The 12777-nt window shown below is 34.3% G+C and overlaps 1 protein-coding gene across 3 annotated transcripts in view; it reads right to left on the reverse strand.

The window, feature by feature from the left end:
- The window catches only part of FBP7 (F-box protein 7), a 250043-nt gene extending 238624 nt beyond the window's left edge, over window positions 1-11419 (reverse strand). The window contains exons 1-2 of one of the 3 annotated variants that reach the window (XM_089792234.1): window positions 11339-11419; window positions 11174-11223 (exon numbers count right to left, since the gene is read on the reverse strand). The gene's annotated coding sequence lies outside the window, so the exon portion shown is untranslated. Of the gene's footprint in view, window positions 1-11173; window positions 11224-11319 lie in introns of all 3 variants that reach the window. The other 2 variants (XM_089792233.1, XM_089792235.1) reach the window with 2 other exon arrangements.
- Between the last annotated feature and the right edge of the window lie 1358 nt (window positions 11420-12777).

Genomic DNA, 12777 nt, shown 5'->3' on the forward strand with positions numbered 1-12777 from the left:
ATGTGCAATGTGTCAACAAAACAAATCCGAACACACATTACCAGCGGGCTTATTACAACCATTGCTAATACCTGAATAAAAGTGGGATAGCGTTTCCATGGACTTCATCATTGGACTTCCGAAGGTAAATGGTAGAGAATGCATTTTTGTGGTAGTCGACAGAAGCTAACAAAGTGTGCACATTTCTTCGCCATCTTCACCAAGTTCTACATTGCACAAATCATGGAGTTATTTTTCGGGGACGTTTTCTACTTGCACGAGTTGCCACGAAACATAGTGAACGCAATAACAATCATATTCTCAGCACCTTCTGGACAAAACTATTTCAGTTGGCAAGGATGAAATTGTCGCAAAGTACCAGCTATCACCCTCAAACCATCAAGAAAACAGAAATTGTGAACCAATGTTGGAGGGGTACCTCCGGAACTATGTTTTGGCACAACAAAGGACATGGGTTAAATGGTTGCATTTGGGGGAATACTACTACAACACCATTTACCACATATCGACTAGGATGGCGCATTTCAAAGCACTTTATGGATATGAACCCCCCTCATTTGTGGACATGGTTTTGGGCAACAAACATGCACTAAGGGAAAAGGACTAGCTACAATAAGGATAGGACATCTTGAGGTTCCTGAAGGAAAATCTCCAGTGGGCACAAAATCAGCAAAAGGTGTATGCCAACAAGCATCGGATTGAAAAACGTTGAGGTAGGTGATATGGTATATCTTCGACTTGAGTCACACAGACAGTCATCCTTGAAGGTGGGTGGCAAAAAAAAAAGTTGAGGCTTCGTTTTTACGGTCCTTACTACAAAACTCGATGGATAGGCAAAGTTGCCTACGAAATTGAGTTGTCAGAGGGAAGCCACATCCACAATGTCTTCCACGTATCTTGTCTAAAGAAAGCACTAGCGCAAAATATCATTGTATCGACCGACCTACCACCTCTCAACGAGGAAGGGAAACTAATATTGGAACCTACCAAAATCCTTGACGTCCAAGAGAGGAAACTGAGGAACTGCACCATCAAGAACTTCTTGGCACATTGGAAACATATGTCATTCAATGCCACCACTTGAGAGGGTGAACAAATTTAAAGCATTCAGCACTGCAATCACTTGAGGACAAGTAATTTTTGGGACAAGAGCACTGTAATATCCCCGTCATAAAATAAATAAAGTATTAAAATTTGTATGTGGGACCAGCTGGCTTAGCATATCTCAGGGCCCATTTCTATTTTAATTTATTCTTAGGTCTTTGTCACGTCATGTGTCGGCACTTAGTTTCCCCCTCAAGAATTCTCCTCTGATGGGGTATATATGTCTATCGGGTTGGATTGTTTAGGTATGCAACTTTATTTGTTTATTGGTACATCAAATTCCTATTGGAGTTCTGCTTATGTCGCCATTTCGGAAGTTAGAGACCTTCCCTATTTGGCTAATGCAATTTTAGTGGGTTTCATCCCTCGCCCTATTTTGTTGTGGTTTATCTTGTTTCAGATCTAGCACATTACAAGTTATCCTTGACCTCAAGGCTTATAATAACCAACAAACCCACCAAATGCCTTATTTTAAGTTAGTTTCCTCCCACCATATGCTTAGTATGGCATGATTTATTTACTTGAACTATATCGTATGAGTTCACTCTTACCATATGGCTTGTCGACTATTCCACCATTTGATTGTTCCCTTCAATCCCACCATATAGCTTGATGTCATTTCACCAAACAACAAATTTCCACACCACATGACCAGCAATTCTCTTCGCCACACAATCAGAAATTATTTTCCCTTTAGTAATTATTTTTCTCAGTTATACAATCTCATGGAAAATTCTCCATCGTATATCTACAAAATCAGAAACAACAAATTTCTCCACCACGTGACCAGCAATTCTCTTTGCCACACAATCAGAAATTATTTTCCCTTTAGTAATTATTTTGCTCAGTCATACAATCTCATGGCAAATTCTCCATCGTATATCTACAAAATCCATCATGCAACCTTCATTGCCAAGGTTGTCTAACCCTAAAGCATGTACATATTGTATGAACCACTCTTAGCTCCTAAACTTGCCCCTATACCATCTGTGGGCATGTTATACAATCAAAGTATTAAAAATGATTTCTTCCAATATGCTCTGTGTTTCTTTTGATATCTTGCCGCCATCTAGTTTTGCATTTTAACTAACATACAATTTTGCATTCTAATTGAACAATCTATTCTCAGCAGCAATCCATCATCAGCAACAATTTCCATAGTTGAGTGCATGGTCAAGCAAATCTTATTGTATACAATCAAGGCTACATTATCGGTTGTGCCTCTTGCAAGTCTATACTAGATGCGGATGTGTCTATAAATGCACACCGAGTGTGCATAGGATGCACGCCCAACCTTACAGATGTGCAGGGATGTCCAGCCTATAAATCCGGAAGCATCTGCAATGTTGGGAGCACAATCAGTGCACATCTAGCCTGCCTGCAAATTTATATAGGTGTGTTAGCAAGCACCTCAATTAAAAAGTCAAATAGAAAACATTTGTAAAGTGTTTTTTTCTTCTAAACCCTAAAACAGCCCTTTATGAGTGGTTTCAACTCAAAAACATATCATTTTGCTTGTTGTTTAACTCTAAACTTATTCCGTCTTTATTTTAGCATTTCAAAGGGCGAGTGGTTATTTTTAAGGAGATAATTCATGGAGTGCCAAATGGATTCCATTAAGGAGATTTAAGCATCTAAGGTAAGCATTTAAACCCTAATCTTTAGTCTTCTATTGGATTTTTTCAAGTTTGTGATGAATCTTTTCAAGCTATTTATTTTTCATTCAGATTGCAACAAGGGCCATTAGTCAAAAGTTCAGACAATGAGGAAGGAAATCAAGAATTCATAGTTGAAAAAGAATCTACTTTGATGTGACATACCACAAGGATCACTAATTTCTAGAGGTGGGGGATATATTTGGAAGTGTAATTTTTGTAATGTACAATATAGTAACTCTTTTTCTTGAGTGAAACTTCATTTTATGGGCCCTAATGGTGAAGGCATTAATATGTGCAAGGGCCCGAACAAGAAGGAGTTGTCTCCTATACAAATAGTATGATTCATAAAAGAACAAGATGTCAAATTGCTTACAAAAAGAAAACAAAATGCTTATGGTTCTGGAATGAGAAAATCACAAATTTACCCTTTCTTATGGTAGCGGCCTCCAAACATCTCTTTTTGCCTATACCCTCTATGGAAGATGAAGATGAAGATGAAGTAGAAATAACCACCCACAAAAGAGGTCCATTGGACAAGGTGCTTAAAATGAAAGCTAGAAATATTGCTGAAAAAAAAATTGGAAATTGCATCCATGCCAATGCTTTTCCATTCCACTTGGTGAGATCACCATATTGGCAGGACATGGTGTCAACAATCAATAGTGCACCTCCTGGTTTCACAAGTCCTGGGTATGAAAAGGTGCATGCCACCTTATTGCAAAGAAAGAAGAAATTTTTAGAGGCCTCACTAAAACCAATTAGAGATTCTTCAATTGAATTAGGGGTTTCTATTGTTTTCAATAGATGGGAAGATTGCAAGAACCGTCGATTGATAAATGTTACTATGGTATCCCCCAAGGGGACAATGTTTTTGAGGGAAGATGATTATGAAGGGGAAGTCAAAGATGCAGTGTTCATTTCAATGATCTTCATTGACTCCATAGACATGGTGGGTCATGAGAATGTGGTCCAAGTAGTTAAAGAATATGCAAAAATTTGTAGGCTTGCGAGATCTTTAGTTGAGGCAAGAGATGAGCACATTTTTTGACACTATGCACCATGCATACCCTCAACTTGGTGATGCAATCAATTAGCACCAAAATATATTTGGTAAAATAAATATAACAAGAAGTTGAGGAAATCCAAATATTTGTAACGACCGCCATATGTTACAAATAAATTTTAGAACTTTCTCGAGATTGGAATTGTTGAAGGTGAATTAAACTAAATTTTAAAAAATTATGGTATTTAAATATTTTTAATGTGTTATTAAGTTTTACAAGTTACTATTAACTTATCCTAGGTTGTTGAGAGTCAATTTGCATCTCATACAATTGTTATGAGATGACTTGCGATGGTGCGAAAGGAATTGAGTCGAATGGCTATTAGCAAGTAATGGAGTATGTAGAAGTAGTCAAATTTAGAAAGGACTCAAAAGGTCAAGTCATTGATCTTGGATTACAATTAGTGGGCTCGTGTGGAATATGTATCGGAATTCATCAAGCCTATCATGTCTATGCTTCGCTTTGCCAATACAAATGCACCATGCTTGGGGGATGTCTATGATAGCATGGACATGATGTTGGAGAAAATAAAAGTGGTAGTACAAGAGAGAATTATCCTAAAAGACCCTTTTTCAAAAGGGTGGAAACAATCTCTCTTCATCGTTGGAACAAGATGACCACACTATTGGACATACTTGCATATGCCCTATCTTCGAGGTACTATAGTGATATTGTCCTTTATATCCCTGGGGCAGTACCATTAAATAGAGATTTTGCAATTGCTAAAAAGTACAAGTAGGCATTTGGTAGACTCTTAAAAGATCCAGAAGTGGAGACAAGTGTTAGGAAAGAATTTGACTTGCTTGACTCAAGAAAGAGATCATACATCTTATGTTGTTAAGGACCAATCCAAAATGGATGCTACTACATGTTGGTACCCCATGGTTTTTTTTTCCCTGCTTGTATTTTAGAATTTAGCACTTAACATTCTTGATTTATTTTGCATTTTTTATTTTTTATTTTGTTAACTTTCTCTCTAGGTTGCAAGTTCTTCTGGTTCTGAACAAAATTGGAGAACATTTTTCATTATCCACTAAGTGAAGTGTAACTAGTTGGGATACAAAAAGAGTTGAAGACTAGGTGTATATTCATTCCAATTTGCATCTTAGGTCATGTAAGGATCCCCAATACAAGCAGGGGCAATGAAGCTTTGGGATGTAGCACTTGCGTCTACCAACTTGGAGGCAAACATTGAAGATCTTGCTAGAGCCGCTATGGATGATGTGGATGATGATGACAACATACCTATACATGGTGCATCTAGTGCGAGTGGAATTGCTTTGGGTTCAAATGATGACAATGATCTCAAACTTGCAGCAGCTGAAAATTATATAGATGATTTTCTTTATAATCCTTTAAGGAGTGATGAATCATGAACTACATTTTGTAAATATAAAAAAAATTATTGGAATCGTGAACACAGAAATATATAATATCGTTGATATGACCTATTTAAATATTTTTTGAACTATCAATTGGCATTTAATATTTAACTTAGGCATTTTGCACTGATCAATGATGAAGTATCATACTATCAAATGATTTAGTTTTACAATTTTGTAGATTTTATATTTTGTAGGTATATATATACACGCACATACCCAAACATGTCCAAACAATCCCTGCATCCATGTAGTGGATTCTCATACTTGCATCCATCCCTACACTCGAACCAGTAACTTAGAATCAGAGTTAGTTTTATATATATATAGGTACATATTGTAGACACCCAAAAATGGTCAGACTTGCTAGTTTACATTTAACACACTAATTATTCTTCTATTAATTAAGGGTTCTTAAATCGTTAATTCATCATCTTTATTCCTCTATTATCAAATCTTTGCATCATTTAATCATTCCCTAATTTTAATTAAATAATTAAGTTTATTTAATTATTTAACCTTTAATTAATTGATCATTATCAGTTAATTAAATTCAATTTCTTATAATTTAAATAATTATTCATCTTCATTAAATTGAATTCTAAATTTTATTTTATCTTCATTTCACATCAATTTCAATTTCTGATTAATTTCTATTTAATTTCATCTTTCAAATTTAATTGAATTTTTAATTCAATTAAATCTTCTAAAATCTGAAAAATCAATTTTATGAGAAAATATAAAATTTAAAAATTAGAAAATTAGAAAATCTTCATAGATTGAAAGATCAGTTTTTCTGAAAATCCAAAATCAGAAATGATTTTTCATGTTTTCATTTTCAATTTTTGGAAACTTCATCTCTTCCAAAATTGAAACTATCTCAGATTTTATCCTCTGTCTTTTTCAATTTAAAATTGGTAACTTTCCAATTATTCCTCCAATCTCTTTCATCATGATTTTCTCAAATCGATCTCAACTATTTATGGATTTCCAGAATATCTATATAAACAACCCCCATATCTCACAATTTGATGACTCACTTTGGCATCGATCCTCTATCAATTTACTATCATTTTACTATTATTTGAATCAATGTATTTTATCATTTCTCGAAGTTCGAAGTCAAGGTGTTGCCCGATTCACAACTGAGTGCAATCCTTCATGCAAATGAAGAGAAGCAACAAAAGCTTGAAGCAATCATTCGGTTTGCATGTTTTCATTATTTGCTAATTTTTGATTGATTGTGCTTCTTATTTTGTTGTTTGTAGGGTTGAATGAATTTATTAGTTTAGCATTTTGAATAAATCGGTGCTACTAACTAGTTTCTCTTAGTAATAAATCTATTTAACCCTACAAACAACAAAATAAGAAGCAAATTATCAGAAATTAGACACAAATGAATGCATGCAAACCAATCAAATACTCCAAGCGTTTGTTGCTTCTCTTTGATCGTACGAAGTGTGCACTCAGATGCAATTTTGGCAGCACTTAGACTCCGAGCTCCGAGAAATATGATAAAAAGATATGATTTCAGATGATAACAAAATGATAGTAAATTGAGAGAGGTTCGATGCGAAAGCCATTGATGGAATTACGAGATAGGAGGGTTGTTTAAACTTTATACAGATTTTCTAGAAATCCATAAACGGTTAAGATCAACTTGGGGAAATCATGATCAAAGGACAAGGATGAATGAGATTGGACGAGCAATAGGAAAGTTTCCAATTTTAAACCAAAAAAGACAGGATAAAATCTGAGATATTTTCAATTTTTGGAGAGATAAAGTTTCCAAAAACTGAACATGGAAACATTAAAATCATTTTTGATTTTGGATTTTCAGTTTATGAAGATTTTCTAATTTTTAAACTTTATATTTCCTCGTAACATTGATTTAGAAGATTTAGAAGATTTAATTGAATTAGATTTGAAAGATGAAATTAATTGAAATTAAATGGGCATTGATCAAAATTGAAATTGATGTGAAATGAAGATGAAATTTAATTTAATTAAATAAAGAAGAATAAATTAGTTAATTTAAATAATCAATAATTATTATTTAAATTATGAGAAATTTAATTTAATTCACTGATAATGATCAATTAAATATACTTAATTATTTTATTAATATTAGGGAATGATTAGACGATGCAAAGATTTGATAATAAAGGAATAAAGATGATTAATTAATAATTTAAGAACCCTTAATTAATAAAAGAATAATTAGTGCATTAAATGTAAACTCGCAAGTCTGTCCATTTTTGGGTGTCTACACATACATACATTCATACATACAAATACATACCCAAACCCCCCCAAAAAAAATCCTACATCCATGTTCTAGGTTCTCGTACTTGCATCCACCCCTGCACTCGAACCAGAACTTAGAATTAGAGGTAAATTTTTAAATCAGTTGTAATTGTTCCAGCATTCCAAGTAACACCAAATTCTGTAGGTTATTTCACAATACTAGGGATAGGAAAGCAAAACCAGGTCCAAGATGAGTGGAAAAATTAAGCAATATTAAGTGCTTATGAACCTTGCAAATCACACTTGGCCAATGTCCAATCTTCACACCATACAAAACTGAAGACATCTGGTAAGATATAAGCCTGTGAATATGTTAGAAAATTATATTAATATGAAGTACAAGAAATTCAAATTGGATTCACTGATAGTAACTAAAAAATGGTATTAATATGTAGAAGGAATTCAAATTAGATTTTCAGATTTCTGATAGTAAACTCGACATCAGGACATTTTGGAGGACTCAAGTTTGAATGTGAGCAATAGTGAACTTGGTATTTAATTTTTCACAGTCCATTAGATAAGATGCAAAACTTCTCATTTACCTTTGTATGTTTTGTTGTTCGACATTTCGGATCACACTCAGTGGTCCATAATTAGGAAGAGGAAATTCATTATATTGGACTTCACTAGGACCAAGATGATGACTACTTACCACTTATGCCAATTATCCATTTCTGGAAATGTTTACCTAGAGGTTCACATTAGACTCTGCATATGGGTCCATTTCAGTCTTTGAATATAGATTTATTTCAATCTTTGTGTACAAATCTGCACTGACAGTTTGCGTTCAGTAAATGACAATTCTCTGCCTACCATATTGCATCAATTTCAGAACCATCCTCTGCATACACATATGCAATGACAGTACAACCATTTTCTGCATACAAGTGTGATTTGAAACTTAATCGTACAACTTTGCATAGAGGCCAACATCTATCATACAAGCATGGTCTATGTACATATTGACTATATGACCATCCTCTACATACAGGTCTGTGTCTATACAACCATCCTCTACATTGATGATATGACCATCCTCTATGTAAATGATAGACATCAACTACATAGGCAGTGTTTACTTACGAGTTTTTCAGCTAAGTCACAAGGTTCGAGTTCGAGTTTGTGTTCGACGACTATGAAATTCGGATGAAGTTCGACAAGTCAAAAAAATCCAAATAAAATCGACATTAAATTCACCTAATGTAATTTTCAAAAAATTTATAAGTATATACTAATTTTTATTATTATATATTTTAATAATTGATAAAATAATATAAGCATTGACATATTTAATTATAAATATATGATTATATAATATAAAATATTATTAACATGTTTTAATATTTAATAAATAATATAAAATTAATAACAGAAATAATATTAACAATAACAAAACATTTGATAATAAAAAATTATAATTATTAAGTAAATCTAAAGTTAAATATTTTCAAAACATTAAACATACTATAATAAAAATTTAAAACTATGAACCAAAACCTAAAACTAAATAATCTTCGAACATTGAAAAACAATATAATCCTGCCCAAATTGTCAAGGGAAAGGACTGGATGCAAATGTGAGTTTTCTTCAGACGCCATTGTCGATGGAGAGGAACGAAAAAATCCAAGTTCTCACAGATTTCGTTCATTGCAGGAATGACCACGACCTACAACCTGCACTCACCTGCGACCTGCGAGATTTGTAACCCACGACCACGACCATGAGCTGCAACCTGCACTCACCTGCGACCTGCACAAACACGACAACTTGCGACCTACAGTAGAAACAATGACCTGCAACGTAAGACGGACTTGAGCCGAATTTATGCGAATTTTTTATTTATTTTTTAGGTTCGCCGAATTTCGAACCTGGAGCCGAAAATTCAGCGAACCTTGTGACACAGTTTTTCAGGGATCATTGTTTTAAATTTTTCCGTCTTTTGTTAAGGACCTGAAATATCCAGATCAAAATTAATGTCTGTCCAGCCATCACAAGGAAGAATTGTAACTTGATCTTCCGAAGGCCATAAGTTTTATTTAAGAACTCAGTATGACTTCTCGATTGAAGCATGGGAAGGTGTTTCATAGATATATGTTGCTATTTTAGGCACTTTGATACCAGGGATAAATATCGGTAAGCAGCTATTTAGATGAGTTTGAATGGGAAGGGTTTGTAGTCTACTGTTATACACACCAAAAAGATTCCAGCACCTGTAAAGAAACATGTACAAAATAAAATCACATTTAAGGCAAACATCAAGATTGAAATACCACGTAGGCATCATTAATCATCTAGGAGAGCTTTCCAATAAGGCAGATGGGTCAGGTTTTCAACGTGGACCATGAGTTGTGTACGCTTGATTCATTGGATGTTGTTTTAATTGAGAAAATTAAGGAATTCAACATTAATTAGAGAAGCGAGATGCAGAAATTGTTTTCGAGAGCTTGAAGCTACCTTATAATGAGTTTTTCTCCACCAAAGACACGATGGATGGTGAAGAATCTATTTCTTTTTATGCATGTGTTAACTATTGATTGCAGACAGGAGCAGCTCATGAAATTTGAACGTAGACCCTTGCTTTTTCTTTTGGAGCAACGAATGCAAACAAATTCAAATGAATCTTGAGCAAACAATTTTCCACGAGCTTTTGTTTTTTACTTGGAGGAGTAGTTCGGTGACCAGTCGTTCAGGTTTTGATAAGGGGTTCAGTCTTTTAACGTGGGGTGAGGCACGAGAGGGGGGTTTTAGTAAAAGGTTTGAATGGTGATGGCACAGGGATGGCGAGGGGGTTGGTTTAGTTAGAATTTTCTTCTTTTTTTTGTCGAGTTGGAGACCCCTAAGTTACTCTGACAGCAGTCCAGCATGCCCTTCTGGTTTTGGACATTTCTGAATGATCATAGATACAATTCGTTTCCAAACACGCTTATGAAATGTAAAACCATAACCTGCCAGTGATGACTCCTGCACTTAATGCAACCATATTTCTGCTACGGTCACGAAATAAAGTGAAAGCTTCCAGTTCAAACAACTTAAACAATTTAGGTTCTTATGGCTCCAGCAACTCAGGATTCCAAAATGTGTCTGAAATTTAGTCACAACTCATACAGTTTTTAGATCAAATAATAGGTTTCCTGCTATGAACCATTATCTACGAACGTTTGACTCTGTACATTGCAATTTTAAAGCTTTTGCTTCGAAATTTCATTTTAAAGGTTGTTGTATATCTGATTATTTGGTAAATGTTTTATTAATATATCTTGTATCTCGTGCAATGTGGTGTCTCTGGTGTCTCTGAAATATATTTGGCATACAATTATAATTACCAAATTTTACAACAAATTTTCTAGAATTGTTGCTTTTTTTCCCTGTTAACTAATTGGTAGAGGGAGCAGATGAGTTTTACACTGTAGGATACCGGGCTTGTCTGTTTAGCAAATCATGTGACTGTGTTTGCTACAGATTGTTATTATCAGCCTTGATTAATGCATGTCAGCTGTCATGTCTTTGGGGTTCGCATTGATCAGTAATTTTATTCGAAAGATATGATTGTTAGTTCATTGTGCAATTGAAAAATAAGAAATGGAATTCATCACTTCCCAGCTTGTTTTTTATCATATCTTGGACAATTATGCATTTGCATATGCATCTATACTTGTACCGTAAAACTGGAGCCGTTGAAATTCTCAGATGTCGAGGATACGATATAAACTGCCCATCGATGTCAAAAAAGGAAATTGGTAAGAAATGAGAAAATCTGACCTATGGATAGAAATATGAAGCGGCTTGAATTGCAGAGAAGATTACCGTGGATTGCAGATGATATCTGTTGACGGTGGAATTAGAATTGACGTGCCCTCCTTCCCTCGCTCGTCCTGCTGCACCACAACGCTCCCATATAATGTACGTTTTCACAAAGAAAAAAAATAATGACTTTTGTAATTTCCTTCCTCTGAGAAATAATCTGTTCGACACTGTAATGTCACTCCATCTTGTTGAAACATGAAAGTGGGCACTGCAAAGATCAAATAAAATGGTATCTAACATCTTTTATTCCCTTTTTTATTATATTTAATGTTTTTTTGGGTTTTTTTTTTTTTTATTCTCATTTAATTTTTTATACGGTTTACATTAATCATTTAGGGCCCGTTTGGTTGCTGGAATAGGAATAGAAAAGTTGGAATACGTTTTCCATTTTCTGTTTGGTTCGTCACTTGGAAGAGGGAATAGGAATACGTATTCCCATTTTGCTTCTAAAATGAACTTATACCCATTCCAAAAAATACCTGTTATTGAAATAGCCATTCCTATTCCCAATATTACATGCCTATTCTCCATTCCTATGCCCACGACCAAACGGGCCCATAATTATTTTAGCTATTTCTGAGTTGAAATTTTTTAAGGCTTAGAGATTTTTACCAAATTTCATTTAAGGCATAGTCTTGATCTTATCTTTCATCTTTCATGGTGTTAAAGTCTTGTACAAGGCTTAATTTTCTTGAGTTCTTCTAATTTTAAATCTAAAGATTAAAAAATGTAGAGAAGAAAAACATTTTCTTTAAGGTTAATTTAGATTAATCTAATATTGTTCAAGAAATAGGAGAATAATGTTACTAAGTTTGATATAATAATCTATTGTATTTAATTCGAATTAAAAATATGGTGAACTTCAATGCAAAGAATTCACACTCATCAAACTATGGTAGACTGAAGAAAGTCAACCATAATGTGCTTTCAATTTCTAACTCATTCGACGTCTTATGCTCGATCCCATGGGCCTTCAAGCTTGAAAATGTGGAAGATTGTAATAACGACCCCAAACAACAATTATGGCCTGCAATAACATTCTTACCTAAAGGAAAGGAATTAAAGAAACAAGTGTAAGGTGAAAACTTCACTTCATCAAAACCATAAATGCACAATTTGAATGGGCGAAAGATACATATCCTTCACTCTATCAACAATCACGTGTCTCAATAGGGCAAAATGGCCCTCATCACAGGCATAGAAGGAAGGTACAAACCCAAACCCAAATTTTTTATCATAAAAATTGAGGCAATAACAATATTGTAGATGTAGGTAAATCTATAAACCATTGCATTAACCATCCACATTAGGTTGTAGTGGCTAATAGGACCCTTGTAGGTAGTAATGTTAGTAATTTTTCAGCACAAGCTTCAAGGCAATCCTCTAAATTCATTTGTAAACATCTAGCTAACAACCCCCATAAGCAACTACACCTCTTAGGAAGCAACCCTACCCTAA

The sequence above is a fragment of the Cupressus sempervirens genome, chromosome 7 (assembly GCF_028749045.1).
Source record: "Cupressus sempervirens isolate cs-2001-9-10 chromosome 7, ASM2874904v1, whole genome shotgun sequence".
NCBI classification, from domain to species: Eukaryota; Viridiplantae; Streptophyta; class Pinopsida; order Cupressales; family Cupressaceae; genus Cupressus; species Cupressus sempervirens.